This window comes from Hemicordylus capensis, chromosome 3 (assembly GCF_027244095.1).
Source record: "Hemicordylus capensis ecotype Gifberg chromosome 3, rHemCap1.1.pri, whole genome shotgun sequence".
Lineage (NCBI taxonomy): Eukaryota > Metazoa > Chordata > Lepidosauria > Squamata > Cordylidae > Hemicordylus > Hemicordylus capensis.
The window spans coordinates 148957650-148974728 of NC_069659.1; the positions used below are offsets into that span (position 1 = coordinate 148957650).

General features: G+C 42.8%; 1 protein-coding gene across 6 annotated transcripts in view; it reads right to left on the minus strand.

The window, feature by feature from the left end:
* PCCA (propionyl-CoA carboxylase subunit alpha) overlaps positions 1 to 17079 on the minus strand; it is a 335273-nt gene that overhangs the window by 255152 nt on the left and 63042 nt on the right. Inside the window, exon 1 of one of the 6 annotated variants that reach the window (XM_053307836.1) lies at positions 15032 to 15149. The exons of the other annotated variants lie outside the window; for them this stretch is intronic. The gene's annotated coding sequence lies outside the window, so the exon portion shown is untranslated. Of the gene's footprint in view, positions 1 to 15031; positions 15150 to 17079 lie in introns of those variants that run through there. 6 annotated transcript variants of the gene reach the window in all.

Sequence of the window (17079 nt, forward strand, 5' to 3'; positions counted from 1 at the left end):
TGATGGATCAAGCCCAAGCCTATCTAGCCCAGCATCCTGTTTCACACAGTGCCTCTTGGGAACCCACTGGCAAGAGGTGAGGGCATGCCCTCTCTCCTGCTGTTGCTCCCCTGCAACTGGTACTGAGAAGCATAGTGCATTTGAAGCTGGAGATGGCCCACAGCCAACAGACTAGTAACCATTGATAGTCCTGTCCTCCATTAATTTGTCTAAGACCCTTTTAAAGCCATCCAAGATGGTGGCCATCACCATATCCCATGGCAAAGAATACCATAAATTATGTGCTGTGTGAGAATGTACTTTCTCTTGTCGCTCCTAAATTTCTCAACCCCTGGTTCTAGTTTTGCAAGAAAATCTTCTCTACCCTTTAGCTGCAAGTATTAAGAAACTATCAGCGATCTTTAGGCTTTGTTCACCCCCTGAACTATGCCCCCCGCCCCAGCACTCACCCATTGCAGATTCTTCTAGGAAACTGGACTGGTGTGAAAGAGAAAGAAGGCAGTAGGCAGAGGCGATGAAGCTGCATTATCAACTGATGAGGAGAATCCCCTACAGTACATACCTAACAGACCAAAGCATTTTCTATAACAGCTGATGCTGGAAGTGAAGTATTTCAATTTATCCTACAGAAATGTAGACTACCTACCATTGTTCTATGAGATACTCCCCCACTCATCTTATCCTAAAATAATCTCTCTGATCATCTTAAAATCAGACACCTTGATTGTTTTGACTATAGCAAGACTGCCTCTGTAACGGTTTTATTTCTTACAAATATATAGGAATGTACCTTATACTGAATCAGACCATTAATCCACCTAGCTCAGTGTTGTTTACACTGACTGGCAACAGCCCTCCAAGGTTTCAGGAAGGACCCGCTCCCAGCCCTATTCAATGCCTAGAAACCAGGGATTGAACCTGGGACCTTCAGTAGAGAAAGCTGATGCTCTACTACTGAGCTATGGTCCCATCCCCTAAGGGGAATATCTTACAGCACTCACATGTAGTCACCCATTCAAATGCAAGCCAAGGCAGAGTCTGCTTAGCAAAGAGGACAATTCATGCTCACTACCATAGGACCAGCTCTCATCCCTACTTTAGTGCTCATGTGTATGTCACCCACCTCCATGCTTCTTGAAATTAGATATTTGCCTCCCCTCAAGACACTGCATACTCCCCTGCAAGACACTCATCTAAATTCAGTGAGCCATATCATACTCCAGATGAAACACAGCTTGCCATTACTACAAAATTCACAGAAATAGTGATAATCCCTTTATTAGGATCCACCTCTAAGCCACTGAGTTTTTGTGGATTAGTCAAGCTATATCTGTGCCAGAAAGCTACTAGTCTAAATCTTAGCCTTAGTAGCCAACCCCAGGTTACTAGAGGTTCAAGGGGAGCCCTTGAACCTCTAACCACAGAAGCTCTGAAGTAATACTTGCAAAGACTGTGAATCACAAACAAGTTCAAGACCCAGTCAGTTGAGAATAGACTCTCCCCTCCGTCTCACCCTATGATCTTAGTATGTACCATTCCACTTAATTTAGTTTCCCACTGAACTAAAATTTTGTAGTGCTGTTAACTGTCCTGAGCTCTTTTATCATTAATTACTGAGGGTGCTGAAAGAAATCCTTACACAGAGAAAACCAGCACACAAAAAGAGACTGTTCCTAGGCTAAAAATCCTAGTTTTCTATCTTTATGAATTTTTAATGCATGTTTGAAACCTGCCACCAGCAATCTAGGTTAGTATTATCCACAAACAGTTTAGCACATGATAATCTGCTTGCCTAGACTCACTCTAGCAAATAAGAGTGAAGTCTGCTTGCCTAGACTTCACTCTAGCAAAGGGCCAGATTTCCTATGACACTACCATCTCCCCTAAGATTATAGGTTTCTTCCCGTTGTGTCAAGATCATTACACACTCGTAAATGGCTGTCTCAAAATAACTTACTTCATCTAGTGTTACCTTGTTGAAGACAATTAAGAAACCACTGAAACATTTTAAAAAAAACTATTCCAGAGTATATAGAAGAGCTGCCTTAGGATTCATTCTTACATTTGTAACATTTTACTGGCACTTATGGGATCAGAACAGCCAAAGAGATAACCAAGTGACAGATGGTAGGACAATCCACGCAGCTCACACACCAAATAAAGTAAAAGTAAGTACTACAATGTAACTCTGCCTTAAAGGTTTCCATATTTTCAAACCAAAAGTATGCAGACACATACCACAAAAGTCTTTGTATATTTTCATGAACTTATACTGTACATATTTCCCAGAAAATATATTCTATAATGTAAAATGTTTCATAACTGTGAAGTTAGTTTCCTTTAAAGTGTATCTCCAAACAAACATTAATCATGTTCTACAATATTTGAAATAAAAAAGTTATGGTGTATTGACTATGTATATATTTATCAGTTTGTCAATCAAAGATGACCAAAAGATTTTCTACCACAGATATAACTTTTAGCTCTAAATCTTTTCAAATGACAAATATTGGTCACAATTTCATCTTCAAGAATTAAGAAAAAAGTGACATTAGTAGATAGCCACCCTTCAATGTCTTGCTGCAGAAAAAGAAGCTCTCTCAAAAGCTTCTGGCAACTCATTAGAAATAAATGGAGCAAACACACTACAGGAAACCAAACACAAATCTGTTTTCAAGAGAATCTTGGGCTTTTGCAGCAGAACTGTTTGAACTTCCATCCTGTTAATTGTGGAGACTACTTAAGAAATTCTGTGTCAGCAATCAGGGCCAAGAGTGAAGGCATAACTATAGTAGCCCACTTTCAAAATTCTTGAAAACCCATTTAAGAATGTCAGTAGGGGGTAAATTAAAGCCGTATGCATTAAGAAGCTAATAATTTGAAAAATGTACACGAGCAATGAACCTTGAAGTTTATCAAGCACTGAAATGACTATTAAAAAGTGTTTTGTGTAGCTCAGTTTAGCCAAAATGCCGGTCTAAATATGAATGATCATAACTTCAGCAATCCTAATCTCAATATTTTTATTTGAAATTGGCATGCAAGCCTCAGTAAAGCCTAGAACTCATGCACTGAAAGCCATAACGTGGCTTTACATTTCATCTAAGGAGTTATCATCAAGTAACATAGGATCTGAGTATACTACATCTTATCAAAGCTCAACTGTGTACAACCTTGTCCAGGAGACCATTAAGTTAAAAGCAAACCCTACATTTATTACATTACAGTGAGTTAATCCAAAGATTTTCTTCATATTTATGTTTAGTTTTATTTGTCATTATCCATTTACATTTCCCTCTACTCTTAACTCATGCTTCTTTTTGTATTTTCACATTTCCCCTTCAAGTACAAGCAGCAGTGCAACTGCATTGACCAAAGATACTAAAACCAGACAGCAACTAGGTGAAAAATAAACTCAGTGAAACACACAATCATATTTTGTGCAAGACAAAGGCAGCGGCAGCAGGAAAAGCAAAGCCAAGGACAGCTTCTTGCTTCTAAATCTTGTTGTTTCAAAACCAAATCACACTTTCCTCTTCAGATCAGAGCAACTTGAGGCATGCAAATACAGTGTTTGGTGGAGCCAACACCAATAAATAGATGATTCCAATCTAGAAACATGGCAATGGCCAGGGCTTAGATAGCTTTAAAAAAGGATCAGACTAAGGCCGAATTATCTCATGTTAACACTTCACTGTAGTCTTCTTTGCTGCCCAGACAACTAGTGAGAGTTCACACAACTGAATGTTTCTCAATAGCAGTATCAGAGAGAAGGCTAGGTTAGAACTACACATTTCCCCAGGGTCTAATTTTCGATACAAAGGGAATTGCTTGGAGACACAGAAGTCATATTAGCTACAGAACTCGGTCAAATTAATGGATGACAGCCATACATCTAGTAAACATACACCAAACTGCCACCTCTGAGGCCATAATCTTCATGCCTTGCTTGTGAAATTTAAAAGGTATCTGGCTGACCACTGTTGAAAAACTGTGTATTTTAGATGGATCCCATTCTGATTGAACAAGATTACTTTTATGTCCTCATGATTACATTTAATAAAAAATTTTAAAAAGAAAACATTTGCCCCTAAGTGACAAGATCAACTACATCAACAGTAAAAAAACAAATATTGGGAAATCATCACAAAGTTTGCATTTATCAAATTCAGAGATAAAGAAGTCTTATAAAATAGCTACTATTCAACAGCTCCTTTATGTGGTATTGTTGGCTAGAATGTTAACTCTGTATGTGATAAATAGTTTTAATACTTTTAATGTTGGGATTTAACTGATTTTAATGTTTAAATGATTTTAACTGTAAACCCCTCAGAGATGCAAGTCTGGGGCAGCATAGAAATATGTTGAATGAATGAATGAATCTAAGTTCAAATTCCTGCACCTAAGCTCAGGGCGTAACTAAGATTAGTGGGACCTCATCCACATCTATCCCCTATTTCATGATAACCTTTGGTACAATAAATTCCCCCATTGCTGCTGTAGTTCGTTAGCCATTGCTTGGCAGTGACAGTGAAACTGTCAATACAATGATTCCACATACATTTCTGGTACCAAACTTTACCAGACATACACCAGGGAAGGGGAGAAATATGAATTAATATCAATCACATGTTGCTCATAATGGCAGTTCAGCCCTCACTAGGTAGCTGGAGTAAGTCACTGAGGCTATTCACATGGCCGTGCAAAATCGGGCTAAGGGAACCCAGCCTAGCTGCCCAGCCCAGTTTTGCACTATTGCATAACTACTGGGATCACGCCTGATCCCAGCGGCTACAAAGCAGCAAACCCACCTAAATAGCTACACTCTTTAATGAGGTTAAGGGAGCGAGCGCTCCCTTAACCTCATTTTTGTAGTTGTGTGTCAGCCATGGCTGTTTCCAGCCACAGCTGGCACACTTGTGGGGGAAAGGGGATCCCAGAACTGTTGGGAGCGCAATCAGCCCACCCAGGGAAAAGTGCTCAGTTGTCTGCAGGGAGGGAGTCAAACCTGCTCTCCCCACAGACCTCCATGGAGCTCTTCTCACTAATTGTGAGAAGAGCTCCACTATCTCACAAGCCTAAACCATATAATAGTGTTCCTAGGAGGATAAAGTGGGATTCTCTCGCATTTGCCTTTCTGAGTTCTTTGAAAACTTGATGAGATATAAGAGTGTGACTAAATAATTTTTGGTTGTTCCAGCCCAAAAAAACTTTAGCTTGGAATGGTTTTCACTTCCTCTAGGCTCTCATTTCATCATTGAAGAGTACTGTTTTCTCTACCTCCGGCCCTTAAGAACAGCTCCAAGCAGCACAGATAAAACAATTCAAAGTACAACCAAAACTGAACTCGGGGTCCTTAATATCAGAAATATATGCCCCTAAGCAGAGGCAGATCTAATCAGTGGCCACTGAGAAAAGTCTTCCTTATTAGCATCAAGTCTGACTTTTGTTGCAAGAGATCTCCTTCCTAGCCTACCTCAATTCCAACTGTTCCCCAGCCAAGGAAAGGACTCCAGGTCCAGTTTTACAAAGCCAGAGCACAGACTTGGAAAAATACTGTTTTGAAATGAGGCTTGAGTCAGGCAAGCACCTAGCTCACCCCCACACCCTGCCAATTGTCCTCACTAAGAAAGTGTTAAAATCTTTGATATGATTGCCTGGGGAAACTTGGGGGTATGATTGAGTTTGGAACTAATTAGCTTTGCAATCATAGTATTTATTGTTTTATTATTATTATTATTATTATTTACATTTATATCCTGCTCTTCCTCCAAGGAGCCCAGAGCAGTGTACTACATACTTGAGTTTCTCCCCACAACAACCCTGTGAAGTAGGTTAGGCTGAGAGAGAAGTGACTGGCCCAGAGTCACCCAGCTAGTATCATGGCTGAATGGGGATTTGAACTCGGGTCTCCCCGGTCCTAGTCCAGCACTCTAACCACTACACCACACTGGCTCCGTTAGTATAGTAGACACCATCCCACCAATTCTAAAGGCTAATTGGGGTGCTCCCCTCCCCTAACCAGGAATGTTTCCTCCATTTCCTCCACCAGGGGCTCGCCTCCAGGGAGCCCCTGGTGGCGCAGTGGTAAAACTGCTGCCCTGTAACCAGAAGGTTACAAGTTCGATCCTGACCAGGGGCTCAAGGTTGACTCAGCCTTCCATCCTTCCGAGGTCGGTAAAATGAGTACCCAGAATGTTGGGGGCAATATGCTAAATCATTGTAGACCGCTTAGAGAGCTCCGGCTATAAAGCGGTATATAAATGTAAGTGCTATTGCTATTGCTATTGCTATTGATTTGGTAAAGTTATTTAAGCAACACATGGCTCTAGTTTGAGTCACCACTAGAGGCCAAAACAGACTTCTGATCAAAAAGGCTAATTGACATAGGAAGAATTGAAATAGGAAGATGCACAGCAGAAGGTTAGTTCTCATCTACACCTCAACCAAAACCAAATCTCAAAAACAAAACACCTTCCTTTGTAAGAGAGTTAACACAGGCCAGCCAGGAAAGGATTACTTTTGCCTTTCCTCCTCTGAAAGGATCCATAATCAAACCTATAGAAATCTTGTTTGAGTATAATTTGGGCTATAAGTGCCAGGCTCTTTTGCTGGCATTTTTAGTTAGCACACACTACACATCAGCCCAGAGAGAACATCTGTGAACTTTTTCCTTGAGCCCCCTGGCTGCACAGATCTCCATCCCCTGGTCCAGAGAGTTGATTCCATGCTCCAAGACCAGCCACCCTCTGCCACTGTCAGATCTGTCTCTTGGAGCACCATGGCTACATGGGCCTCCATTTACCTTGCTTCCCGCCCAGTAACGCTACGCAGATAGAACAAGTATAATTCCCTTCTAATCCACTAAACCATCTACTGCCACAACTGTTATTTATATACCAATAAACAACAACAAAAAGTTCACAAAACAGTTGACATACAAAAGAAAAGTGGTTGTTCCCTATCCCCAGAGGACTCACAATCTGAAAAGAAACACGAAGCAGACACCAGCAACAACCACTGGAGGGATGCTGTACTGAGGCTGAAAAGGGCCAGTTGCTCTCTGTCTCTGCGTCATATAAAGAGAATCACCACTTGAAAGGTGCCTCTCTGTCCAGTTAGCACTTGTCTGTCCCTTTACTGTCTCTCTCTTGCACCCAAGAGCTGAAACAAAGACTGGTTGCTCGGATTCAAAAAGGGCCTTGCTTGCTGCCCTGCAGAAAGGATTCTTTGCCTCTCTTCCATGAATCCTCTCTTGCCTGAAACGTATTCTGTTCTTTACTAATCAAGGTTAGAGTCCAAGAACCCCTTTAATCAAAACCATCGTAGGAGTTGCTCACCAACCACCCTTACCAAGGTGGCTGGCCCTGAATTGGAGGAGGAACCTTTCACCAATGAATGCTGGTGATTGGCTCAGAGTTATTAACTAGAATCTCAAAGAACTGTGCCTCCCCCCCCACTAACTTCCTTGATCTCCTGTAGCACCTTAAGGAAAATCCCTTCATTTCCATCCCGGTAACCCACCATTCCAACCAGAGTTTCAGTGGGATCTGCTTCCCTTCCCTGGGATCCTTGCTTCTAGGCAGAAATGTTTAGGACACTAACTTATTGATGTTAAAAATCAAAGTGCCCTTATCTTACGCAGCTTGCTTACAGCCATTTTCTTTCCTACAGAAGACTAATATTGAAGAGCTCTTTGAAAACTACAGATAAAGAGACCACTCAAATGAATATATACTGTAGGTAGCTGACAACCTGTCCTCCACTGATGATTGATTAAGTGCCATCAAGTCGGTGTTGACTCTTAGAGATAGATAGATTCTTTCCAGGATGATATGTCTTCAATTTGACCTTTTAGATCTCTCAGTGGTACATTCATTGATTCATTCAGGTCCATCCACCTTGCTGCTGTTCTTTTTTTCCCTTCTTTTTCCTTCAACATTCTTTCAACTTTTCCCAGCAGTATGGACTTCTCAGAGGAGCTGGACCTTCGCATAATGTGTCCGAAGTATGTCAGTTTGAGCCTGGTCATTTATGCCTCAAGTGAAAATTCTGGATTTTCTGTTCTATGATCCATTTGTTTGTTTTTCTGGCTGTCCATGCTATCCTCAAAAGTCTTCTCCAGCACCAAAGTTCAAAAGCATTAATATTTTTCTGTCCTGCTTCTTCAAAGTCCAGATTTCGCATCCATAGAGTGTCACGGGGAAAAACACAGTTCGAACAATTCTAATCTTTGTAGGTATAGACACGTCACAGCATCTAAATATCCTTTCCAAGGCCTTCATGGCAACCCTACCAAGTGCTAGTCTGCAGCGTATTTCTTGACTGCTGGATCCTTTACTGTTGATGGTCGATCCTAAAAGCCGAAGCTATCCACCATTTTTAATGTCTTCATTATCAATTTAGAAGCTGGTTGCTGTACCCGTTGTCATTAGTTTAGTCTTTACATTTAGTCATAGTCCCATTTTTTCACTGTGCTCCTTGACCTTCACTACTAGAGCTTGCAGATCATCACATGCTCAGCTATCAGAGTCGTGTCATCAGCGTAGCACAGCTTATTGATGTTTCTTCCTCCAACTTTAAAACCACGCTCATCTTCTCCTTCCTTCAGTATATGTTCAGCATAGAAATTGAATAAATAAGGAAGTATACAGTTTGGGGAATGAGCTCTGACTTAAGAAGAACTCCTGTGCAACTTTGGAATGCGCTCCCTAGTGCAATAAGAGTCTCTCAATCTCTGACATCCTTTAAAAAGTCCTTAAAGACGCATTTCTTCACCCAGGCTTTTAATAGGGGTGAGTCCGAACCGGTCCGGCGGCCATTCTAAAGAATGGCCGAACTGCCGGACCGGTTCGGCTCTTGCTGGTCCGGGTCCGGGTGTGGGGTATTACTTTAAGGGCGGGAGGGCTTGCTTACCCCTCCCGCCTCTTTGCCCCCTCCAGTGCCCGTATTTAACAGACAAATGGGGCGCTGGAAACCAGCCACCCCCCGCCCCCGCCCCCCCCCCACTGCGAGCAGATTTACCCTTCAAAGCTGCCAATACCCCTGCCGTCGCCCGCCAGCCCTCCCTCCCTCCCTCCCAGCTGCCCACCTGAGGACTCACCCAATGCTTTAGAAAAAACGAGAGGAGCTACCGGACGGAGCTCCTCTCGTTACGAAGGCCTGCTGCATACTGAAGGTGCTTTGCGCGCGCGCATGCGTGCGCCACAAAGCACGCCGATCGCCAGAGGCCCGGTCTACCCGCTAGGAAAAGGCCAGGTAGACCGGGCCTCCGATCGCCGGAGGCCCGGTCTACCCGGCCCGGCAGGTAGACCGGGCCTCCAGCGATCGGAGGCCCGGTCTACCCGGCCTTTTCCCGGCGGGTAGACCGGGCCTCCGGCAATCGGCGTGCTTTGCGGCACGCGCATGTGCGCGCGCGCAAAGCACCTTCAGTATGCAGCAGGCCTTTGTAACGAGAGGAGCTCCATCCGGTAGCTCCTCTCGTTTTTTCTAAAGCATTGGGTGAGTCCTCGGGCGGGCGGGCGGGCAGCTGGGAGGGAGGGAGGGAGGGCTGGCGGGCGACGGCAGGGGTATTGGCAGTTTTGAAGGGTAAATCTGCTCGCGGCGGGGGGGGCGGGGGGCTGGTTTCCAGCGCCCCGTTTGTCTGTTAAATACGGGCGCTGGAGGGGGCAAAGAGGCGGGAGGGGTAAGCAAGCCCTCCCCGCCCTTAAAGAAAGGCCCCCCTTCGGTGCCGGTCCGGACTGCTCCGGACCGTGCACATCCCTAGCTTTTAACTGATATTGTTTTAATTGCTTTGAATGTTGTTTTTAGAATATTGTTTTTAAATTTTTAAATTGTGTTTTACATTTCTTGCTTTTAAATTTTTGTTTTGCTTTTGTTTTTAATTAATGTTTTACTTTTTAATCTTGTTGTAAACCGCCCAGAGACTTAGGTTTTGGGCGGTGTAAAAATATGATAAATAAACTCCAAAACTCAAATATTTCTTACTCCGTAAAAAATGCTAGCCCCACAAAAATATTGCTTCACATACATTAAAGCTTATTTAACTTACAAAAGTTATTGTCTATGCCACATGTTTTGCTAGCATGTTATGCTAACCCCTGCTAACTTGGCAAAGAGGCACCTTTTAACGTGGTGATTCTCTTTATTTAGCAGAGGGAGATTAACCGGCCCTATTCACCCCCAGCACAGTACTTCCAGTGACTGTTGCTGGTGTCTATCTTGTGTTTCTTTTTAGATTGTGAGCCCTTTGGGGACAGGGATCCATCTTATTTATGTATTATTTCTCTGTGTAAACCGCCCTGAGCCATATTTGGAAGGGCGATATAGAAATCGAATAAATAATAATAAATAATAATGTTTTAATTATAGATTCTGAATCATTGATATGTTAGCTGATGGTCGTCACCGATGGGCAGATATGCTTGGAAGAAGGCAGTCTCTTCAAGTAACCGAGACCCAAACTATTTAGGGATTCAAAGGTAATAACCAGTACCCTGAATTGCACATAGAAACAGACTGGCAGCCAGTGCAGGTCTTTCATGTGTGCCAAGCGAGTGGTCCCAGTCAATCTGGCCACTGCATTCTGCACCACCTATTGTTTCCAAATATTCTTCCAAGGACAGCCCCACATAGAGTGCACAACAGTAACTCAGCTTGGATGTGACTGAGATGTCAATAACTACGGCCAGATATGCCATCTGAAGGACAGGGCACAGCTGGCACATTAGCCAGCTGGCACATTAACCAAAGCTGTGCAAAGATGCTCCTAGTGGCGCAGTGGTAAAACTGCCGCCCTGTAACCAGAAGGTTACAAGTTCAATCCTGACCAGGGGCTCAAGGATGACTCAGCCTTCCATCCTTCCGAGGTCGGTAAAATGAGTACCCAGAATGTTGGGGGCAATATGCTAAATCATTGTAAACCGCTTAGAGAGCTCCGGCTATAAAGCGGTATATAAATGTAAATGTAAGTGCTATAGTCACAGCTACTACATGCACCTAGGTAATTTTGGAGCCTGAACCTAACAGTCTTTGGAGCCCCCCGCCTTGAAAGTTAAGCATCATCCCTTTACACACACACACACACAACAGTATTTTTAACACGTGGGTTCTTGAGGGCACAAACAGCAACTGAACTCACAAGAATGTAAGAATATAAAAACAGGTAAATTTATGCAAATATGCATTAACAAAAACATTTCAACACCATATTTCTTTCCCCATTCCGCCTCTAAAGCAGAGCTCATGCTCGGCACCTGCTGCAGGTCACAGCCACACTCAACCATCTGGAGCAGCACAGTCTGGCCACCACCTGGGACAGACTAAAGAGGATTTGAGGGTGTGTGGAGGCCTGGACTTCAGCCCGTAAGTCCAGAGGTAAAAGCGCTTCTGACTACATGATCCTCCAGGAGCAAGACTGGGTCCAGGAGAACCTCCAGACTGCATAGCGTTACATCTGTGGGAGTGCTACCCAATCCGGAGCAGGTTGTAATCCCTGCCCTGTTTGGCTCTCCCACTGACCACCAGCATCCCCCATCTTGCTAAACTTGTTAGTCCACCACAGCCTCCAACCCCTGGGCTCAGGACATCCCTCTTCCTAGGATCTCCTCCCTAGAATCTAGCGCAATAGAGCTGGGTATCATCTGCATACTGATCATGACTGGCTCAAGCTGGCTGCATAAGAATGCATCTTGTTCTCCTGTATGAATATTTTCCATGAGCTTATTTTCAAACAATACATTCTGGCAGCAGTAGACCGCTTATGCTCTCTTCCTGCAATAAAGATCCTGAAAAGCTGTTTTGGCAAGAAGCAAGATTCAACTGGCTCACATTCATATTTACAAGTAAAAGATAAATGAATGAAGAAATTGAGACCCAATTTTATTTATTTGCAATTCACCAGTAATAAAAGGCACAGGAAATCAGCTCTGTTGCTCAGATTGACAGCAGCTTTTGTTGAATGGAAGTGTTCACCACAGATGGCAATACCTACACAGAGATCAGCAACTGGCATGCTCAGAGCATCTTTACCATGTCATGTTGCCACTACATCCCTCCAGTTCATGCCATTCTTCAGAATAGTGTGCATGGCTTCAAATTAAGAAGGCTACAACAAGCTGGTACCAATCAGGCAGAGTGGGAGAAATGAGTCCCAGAGCAAGAATTCACAGGATCTCAAGGCTTTATAATTTGATCCCAGGGAGCTGCAAAGCCCCATCAAGTCCTTTGTTTCCCCAATTCTCATAACAATCAGACTTTGCTAAATTGGGGAGTGGGGGGTGAAGAGGAGAGAGAGAGAAACCAAGGAGCCTGGTGCATAGTGCATTGTTCTCTTCCTTTGTCTCTAATATGCTACAGTTTCACATTAAGGGAAGGCCTAGCAGGAAAGAGGAATTTAGGGAGGATGACTGTAAAGATAGCAACAAAAGAAGATATAAAATAGGATAGCCTACCTGAGATAATTTTTATAGGCCTTATCTTTTTTAATTTTCATACTGCTCCCCACACACTGCTAATCAGTGATCTACTGGAAACTTAAGAACCTACTGAAAAGCCTGGCAGGGTATTTCAATTCTTCTACTCTGTTTATTCCCAATACAAGTATGTTCAACAGCCTTCGAAAGAGCCCTTGAACAAGAGCAGTCACTTAGCAATGAAATGTAAATTACTGACATGGGCTAAAACCTGGACTTGCCACTGCTAATGAGCACATTAAAAAAGGAAAATGCACACTAGATTACTATAACCTTTTTGCTTAACCCTGTGTGTACCAAAAGCCACAATTCAGCACCATATCAAAAGGCCTATAATAGAAGTGCTATACAACAGCTTCCTTACTCCAGCAACTCAAGATTAACCTACAAAGCATAAGAAAATGGTTGGGTACTGATTGAAATGGAGGTTCAGATTAAATACTACTATGTGTTTAAACCACATAATTAAGTTTTATGTGGCTGCCAAGAAAGCTGCTATTTAAGACTTGCCATACTGGGTCATATCAATGTTCCACCCAGCTCAATATTCCACCTGCTAATAGTGGACAGACTCGAATATAGTCCAACTGAAAGTATACTACATCCTTACTTCTACACACCTTTATATTTTGGAATTCCACAGTAGAGCTCAGAATTTAGCAGCCTCCTCCATCTCACACACAGGATTTCCAACCTGAAGTGAAGTCACTCCTAGAGATTTCCCTCACATACCCAGACCCCCATGGAGAAAGGGACAGATGTGTATGCGTTGCATATAGATTATTTATAATTTTTTAAAGGTGCAAAAAATCCCAAATTCACAGCCCCCAGCATCTTCCCAATTGGATTACTTTTTGTAGCTTGAAAATTGGGCAAAAGGATGAAAAAAGGATGAAAAACATCAGCTGTTCTCTGATTTACTGCTTTTGTAACTAAATACAAACAGTCAGTGCAAAGAGTTTAGCAACTATTTCACTTATTTTACTCCTAATCCACAGAAAGATCCATCCCCTCTGTTGAGCCAAGCTTCACACCAACTATAGGTGCATAGGAATACACGTAACTGGTTGAGTTCCACACTCACAAGACATCCAGGATCCAAGTGAGTTCTTTCCCCCCCTCTCCTCCATCAACCTGTCAACAACAGCAAGTTCTGGTATCTCTTTCCTGCTAGGGGAGAGGAGCAAGTAATAGCTAACTGGGGAAAGTCAGACAGAGTTTCCTTTTACTCCCGCCACTTCGTGTCACAGCAGCAGCACATGAAGAACCATGCTGATGCTGGGTGGGAAGAGGTGGGGATTGAGCAATGAAAACTCAGAAAAAGGTGTTTTTTTTTAAGTTGCTGCTTGCTTTGGACCCCATTGGATTGCTTTTTAAGAGGGTTCTGGAGAGCGAGCCAGCTTAAGCGGCGCAGCAGGGAAATGCTTGACTAACAAGCAGAAGGTTGCCGGTTCAAATCCCCACTGGTATGTTTTCCCAGACTATGGGAAACACCTATATTGGGCAGCAGCAATATAGGAAGATGCTGAAAGGCATCATCTCAAACTGCGTCAGAGGAGGAAGTGGGAAACCCCTCCTGTATTCTACCAAAGAAAACCAAGGGGTCTGTGGGCTCCAGGAGTCGAAATTGACTCGATCCTGGGAAACTCAAAGACAGACCAAGAAGGATGGTAATTGTAACCATACAGCAAACTGCTATTGAAGCAGGGGCGTAGCAAGGTTGGAGTGGGCCCAGAGACGAGATTTTAAAATGCCCCCCCCACTCAAAGTCCAGGGCCTCCGCACACCCCAGGCCCCCAAGGATTTAAGTCTGATATTCCAAAATAAGTATGCTGCCTGGAAATACATTTCACTGAATACACACACGCACATGTCACAATATATAGTGATATACAATGAGTACTATACATTTGTTTTACTTTTAATGCCTAGAACGCACTAGAAAGATGAATGATTAAAATGGCCCCCTTGCTGCAGATTAGCAAAGGAGACATTCAACCATGCAGGGTGAGCCTATGTTTGTTTTCTCAGAATTCTGAACAAATTCAGTCAAGTTTGATTGCAGGAGGTTTTTCACAGGAGGCTTTTAAAGCCCTTTAACACACCTCTCCTCTGGAATAGAGGTGCTGCATTCACATGTTGGCCAGATTTACCCTGAAGTCCCTGCAAGTTATTGGGGAGCAGTTCACACACAAGAAAAATAAAATAAAATAAAAGCACCACACATGCTTCACAGTTCTCACTCAGACCTTCTGGGTTGCAAAACAACTTGAACGTAAGTGCATTTATAAATGAATGAATGAATGAATAAATAAATAAATAAAATAAATATAATACTGTTTCTTCCAGAAGTTTTTGTAATTTTCTGCCATGAAACAAGCCACTTATAGGACTTTTTAGATAGGTTTTTTTAAGCCAGCAAATTTTCCAAGCTGTTTAAAAATAAATATTCAGAGACTTCTCAGTCCCTCCCCCCCCCATATCAAAGCCCTATGGCAAGCAGATGCCTATATATCCGGGGCGGGGAAGGTAACCACAAAAAGGAGTTCACACTCTACCTGGCAGCAAGGGGTCTTCTGCTGCAGAGGCCAGTGGTGGCCACTCTGGCTGCCTCCTCCTTCCTGGCTGGCTTGGGCCCTACTGGAGTTCAGGCTTCACAGAGGCCTACAGGAGGCCTCCGTGGAAGCCCCGCCCACCCGCTGATCAGCTGAGAGGTGGGAGAAAAGGAGCTCTTTGCAGCGTGTCTGCTGCCTGGATTGCCGGCCAGGAGAACAAGCTGGAGAGACGGCGAACAGGGCAAGTCGCTGAGGGGCCTTGGGGCTGGGCAGGGGGCAATGGGGAGTCACGTGAGGTGCCTCTGGGGGGCCCCTCCAGGCAGTGGGGCCCCCAGACAACTGTCTCCCCTTGCCCGATCGTTGTTACGCGCCTGTTTTGAAGTATATAAATTTCAAAAGTAGTTTGCAACGCAGCATGTGCTTCTCCATGTTCAGAACAGCTGACATTCCTAGCATGAAAGTTAAATGAGATACACGTCCACTGTCACTTCTAAGTCCAGAGACACACACACAAAAAACTTTCAGACTGATCCCTGTATATCAATGAACCAAATCATGGTTCTAGTTTTTGGGTTTTTTTAAGTTAGAAGTTACATCAAAGAGAATAAGAAAGGAAGAACTGGGTGGACCATGCTAGCCTTCAGATGCACAAATACTACTTCAAAGTGTTCAGATCCAGGTTCCACTTAATCAAGCTCCATCAAAATGAGAAGGTCTTCTTCCTTCCTTCCTTCCTTCCTGGAATTTTGTGTTGGCAATTTGTTTTTTTAGAAAGAAATGATGGTGTATGCTCTCCAACCAGAATCAGTACAAAACTGCATTCTATCAGGGCATAAACATTACTGAGAAATAAAATGCTTAGTGGCCACAATTTATGGATTGTATTGTTTTGATGGATCATTTAATAGTGGACATGTTCACATCACACACAGTAAGATTACACATAGATTCCACTGTGTGCTGAGGACAAAAAAAATTGCACATCCGCAAACTAATTCATTATTTCTCTGTGTAAACCGCCTTAAGCCATTTTTGGAAGGGCGGTACAGAAATCAAATAAGTAAGTAAGTAAGTAAGTAAGTAAATAAATAAATAAATAAATAATTTCCAGTATCTAGGATATTTACTTTTGTATCCTCCTATTTTTGAATCTGGGCAATATGTCTCGTCAAGTACATGTGTTAACACAAAATTTTGAGGTTGTCAGGTTCATGAAAACTACAAAGTGTTCAGTTCTAGCATGGAAGAGAGTAGGGAAACATCCAGCTATGCCAATATAAAATTTCCATGCATTTATAAACACATGCATAAAGCGTCAGTTTTAACATATACGGCCCATATATTTAACTTATTTAACTATTTAAATGACAAAGACATGTGTGCCACACTTTGCAATCTCCATCCCAAATTAAATTTCAATAGAGACACTTCATGCAAAACAGTAGAACAAATATGTGCTTGAGTGTCCTTAACATGTGTGACGAACTAAACATGAGGCTCACTCATACAATATCCTACATGGAAACAAACTTTTGGGTAAGAAATTAAGTTCAAAAAACAAGTCTTTCATTACTGTTATTTATCTCCCTTGAGAAAAAACAAACAGAAAATTCTATGTCCAATGTTATTTGTCAAAATATGCACCTTAACACGAGCGCAAGCACACACACACACACGCGCACACACACACACACACACTCAAGAATAAAGCTAATCCCATCTGCATTACAATACATTTGGCCAAAAATATTGTTACCAATCCTGCAATCTAAACCTTGAAAACCTACCAGATTGCAAGGAAGTGAGCCCAGAGTGGAATAATGGTTGCAAAATTGCCAAGTTTGGCAGCCAAACAGCAACATAACAGCTTCACAACAACATGAACAAATGCTTTTGTTTCATTGTTTGTATTTAGGGAATTTGCCAACTAATGCTAGCTCTGGAACAGCCTAGTAGGAAAACCATTTGCTTGAGAATAAAATACACCTCCTATTAAAGACAAAGCATCCAATTTCATACCAATTTCTCCCAATAAGAAACAGAATCACATC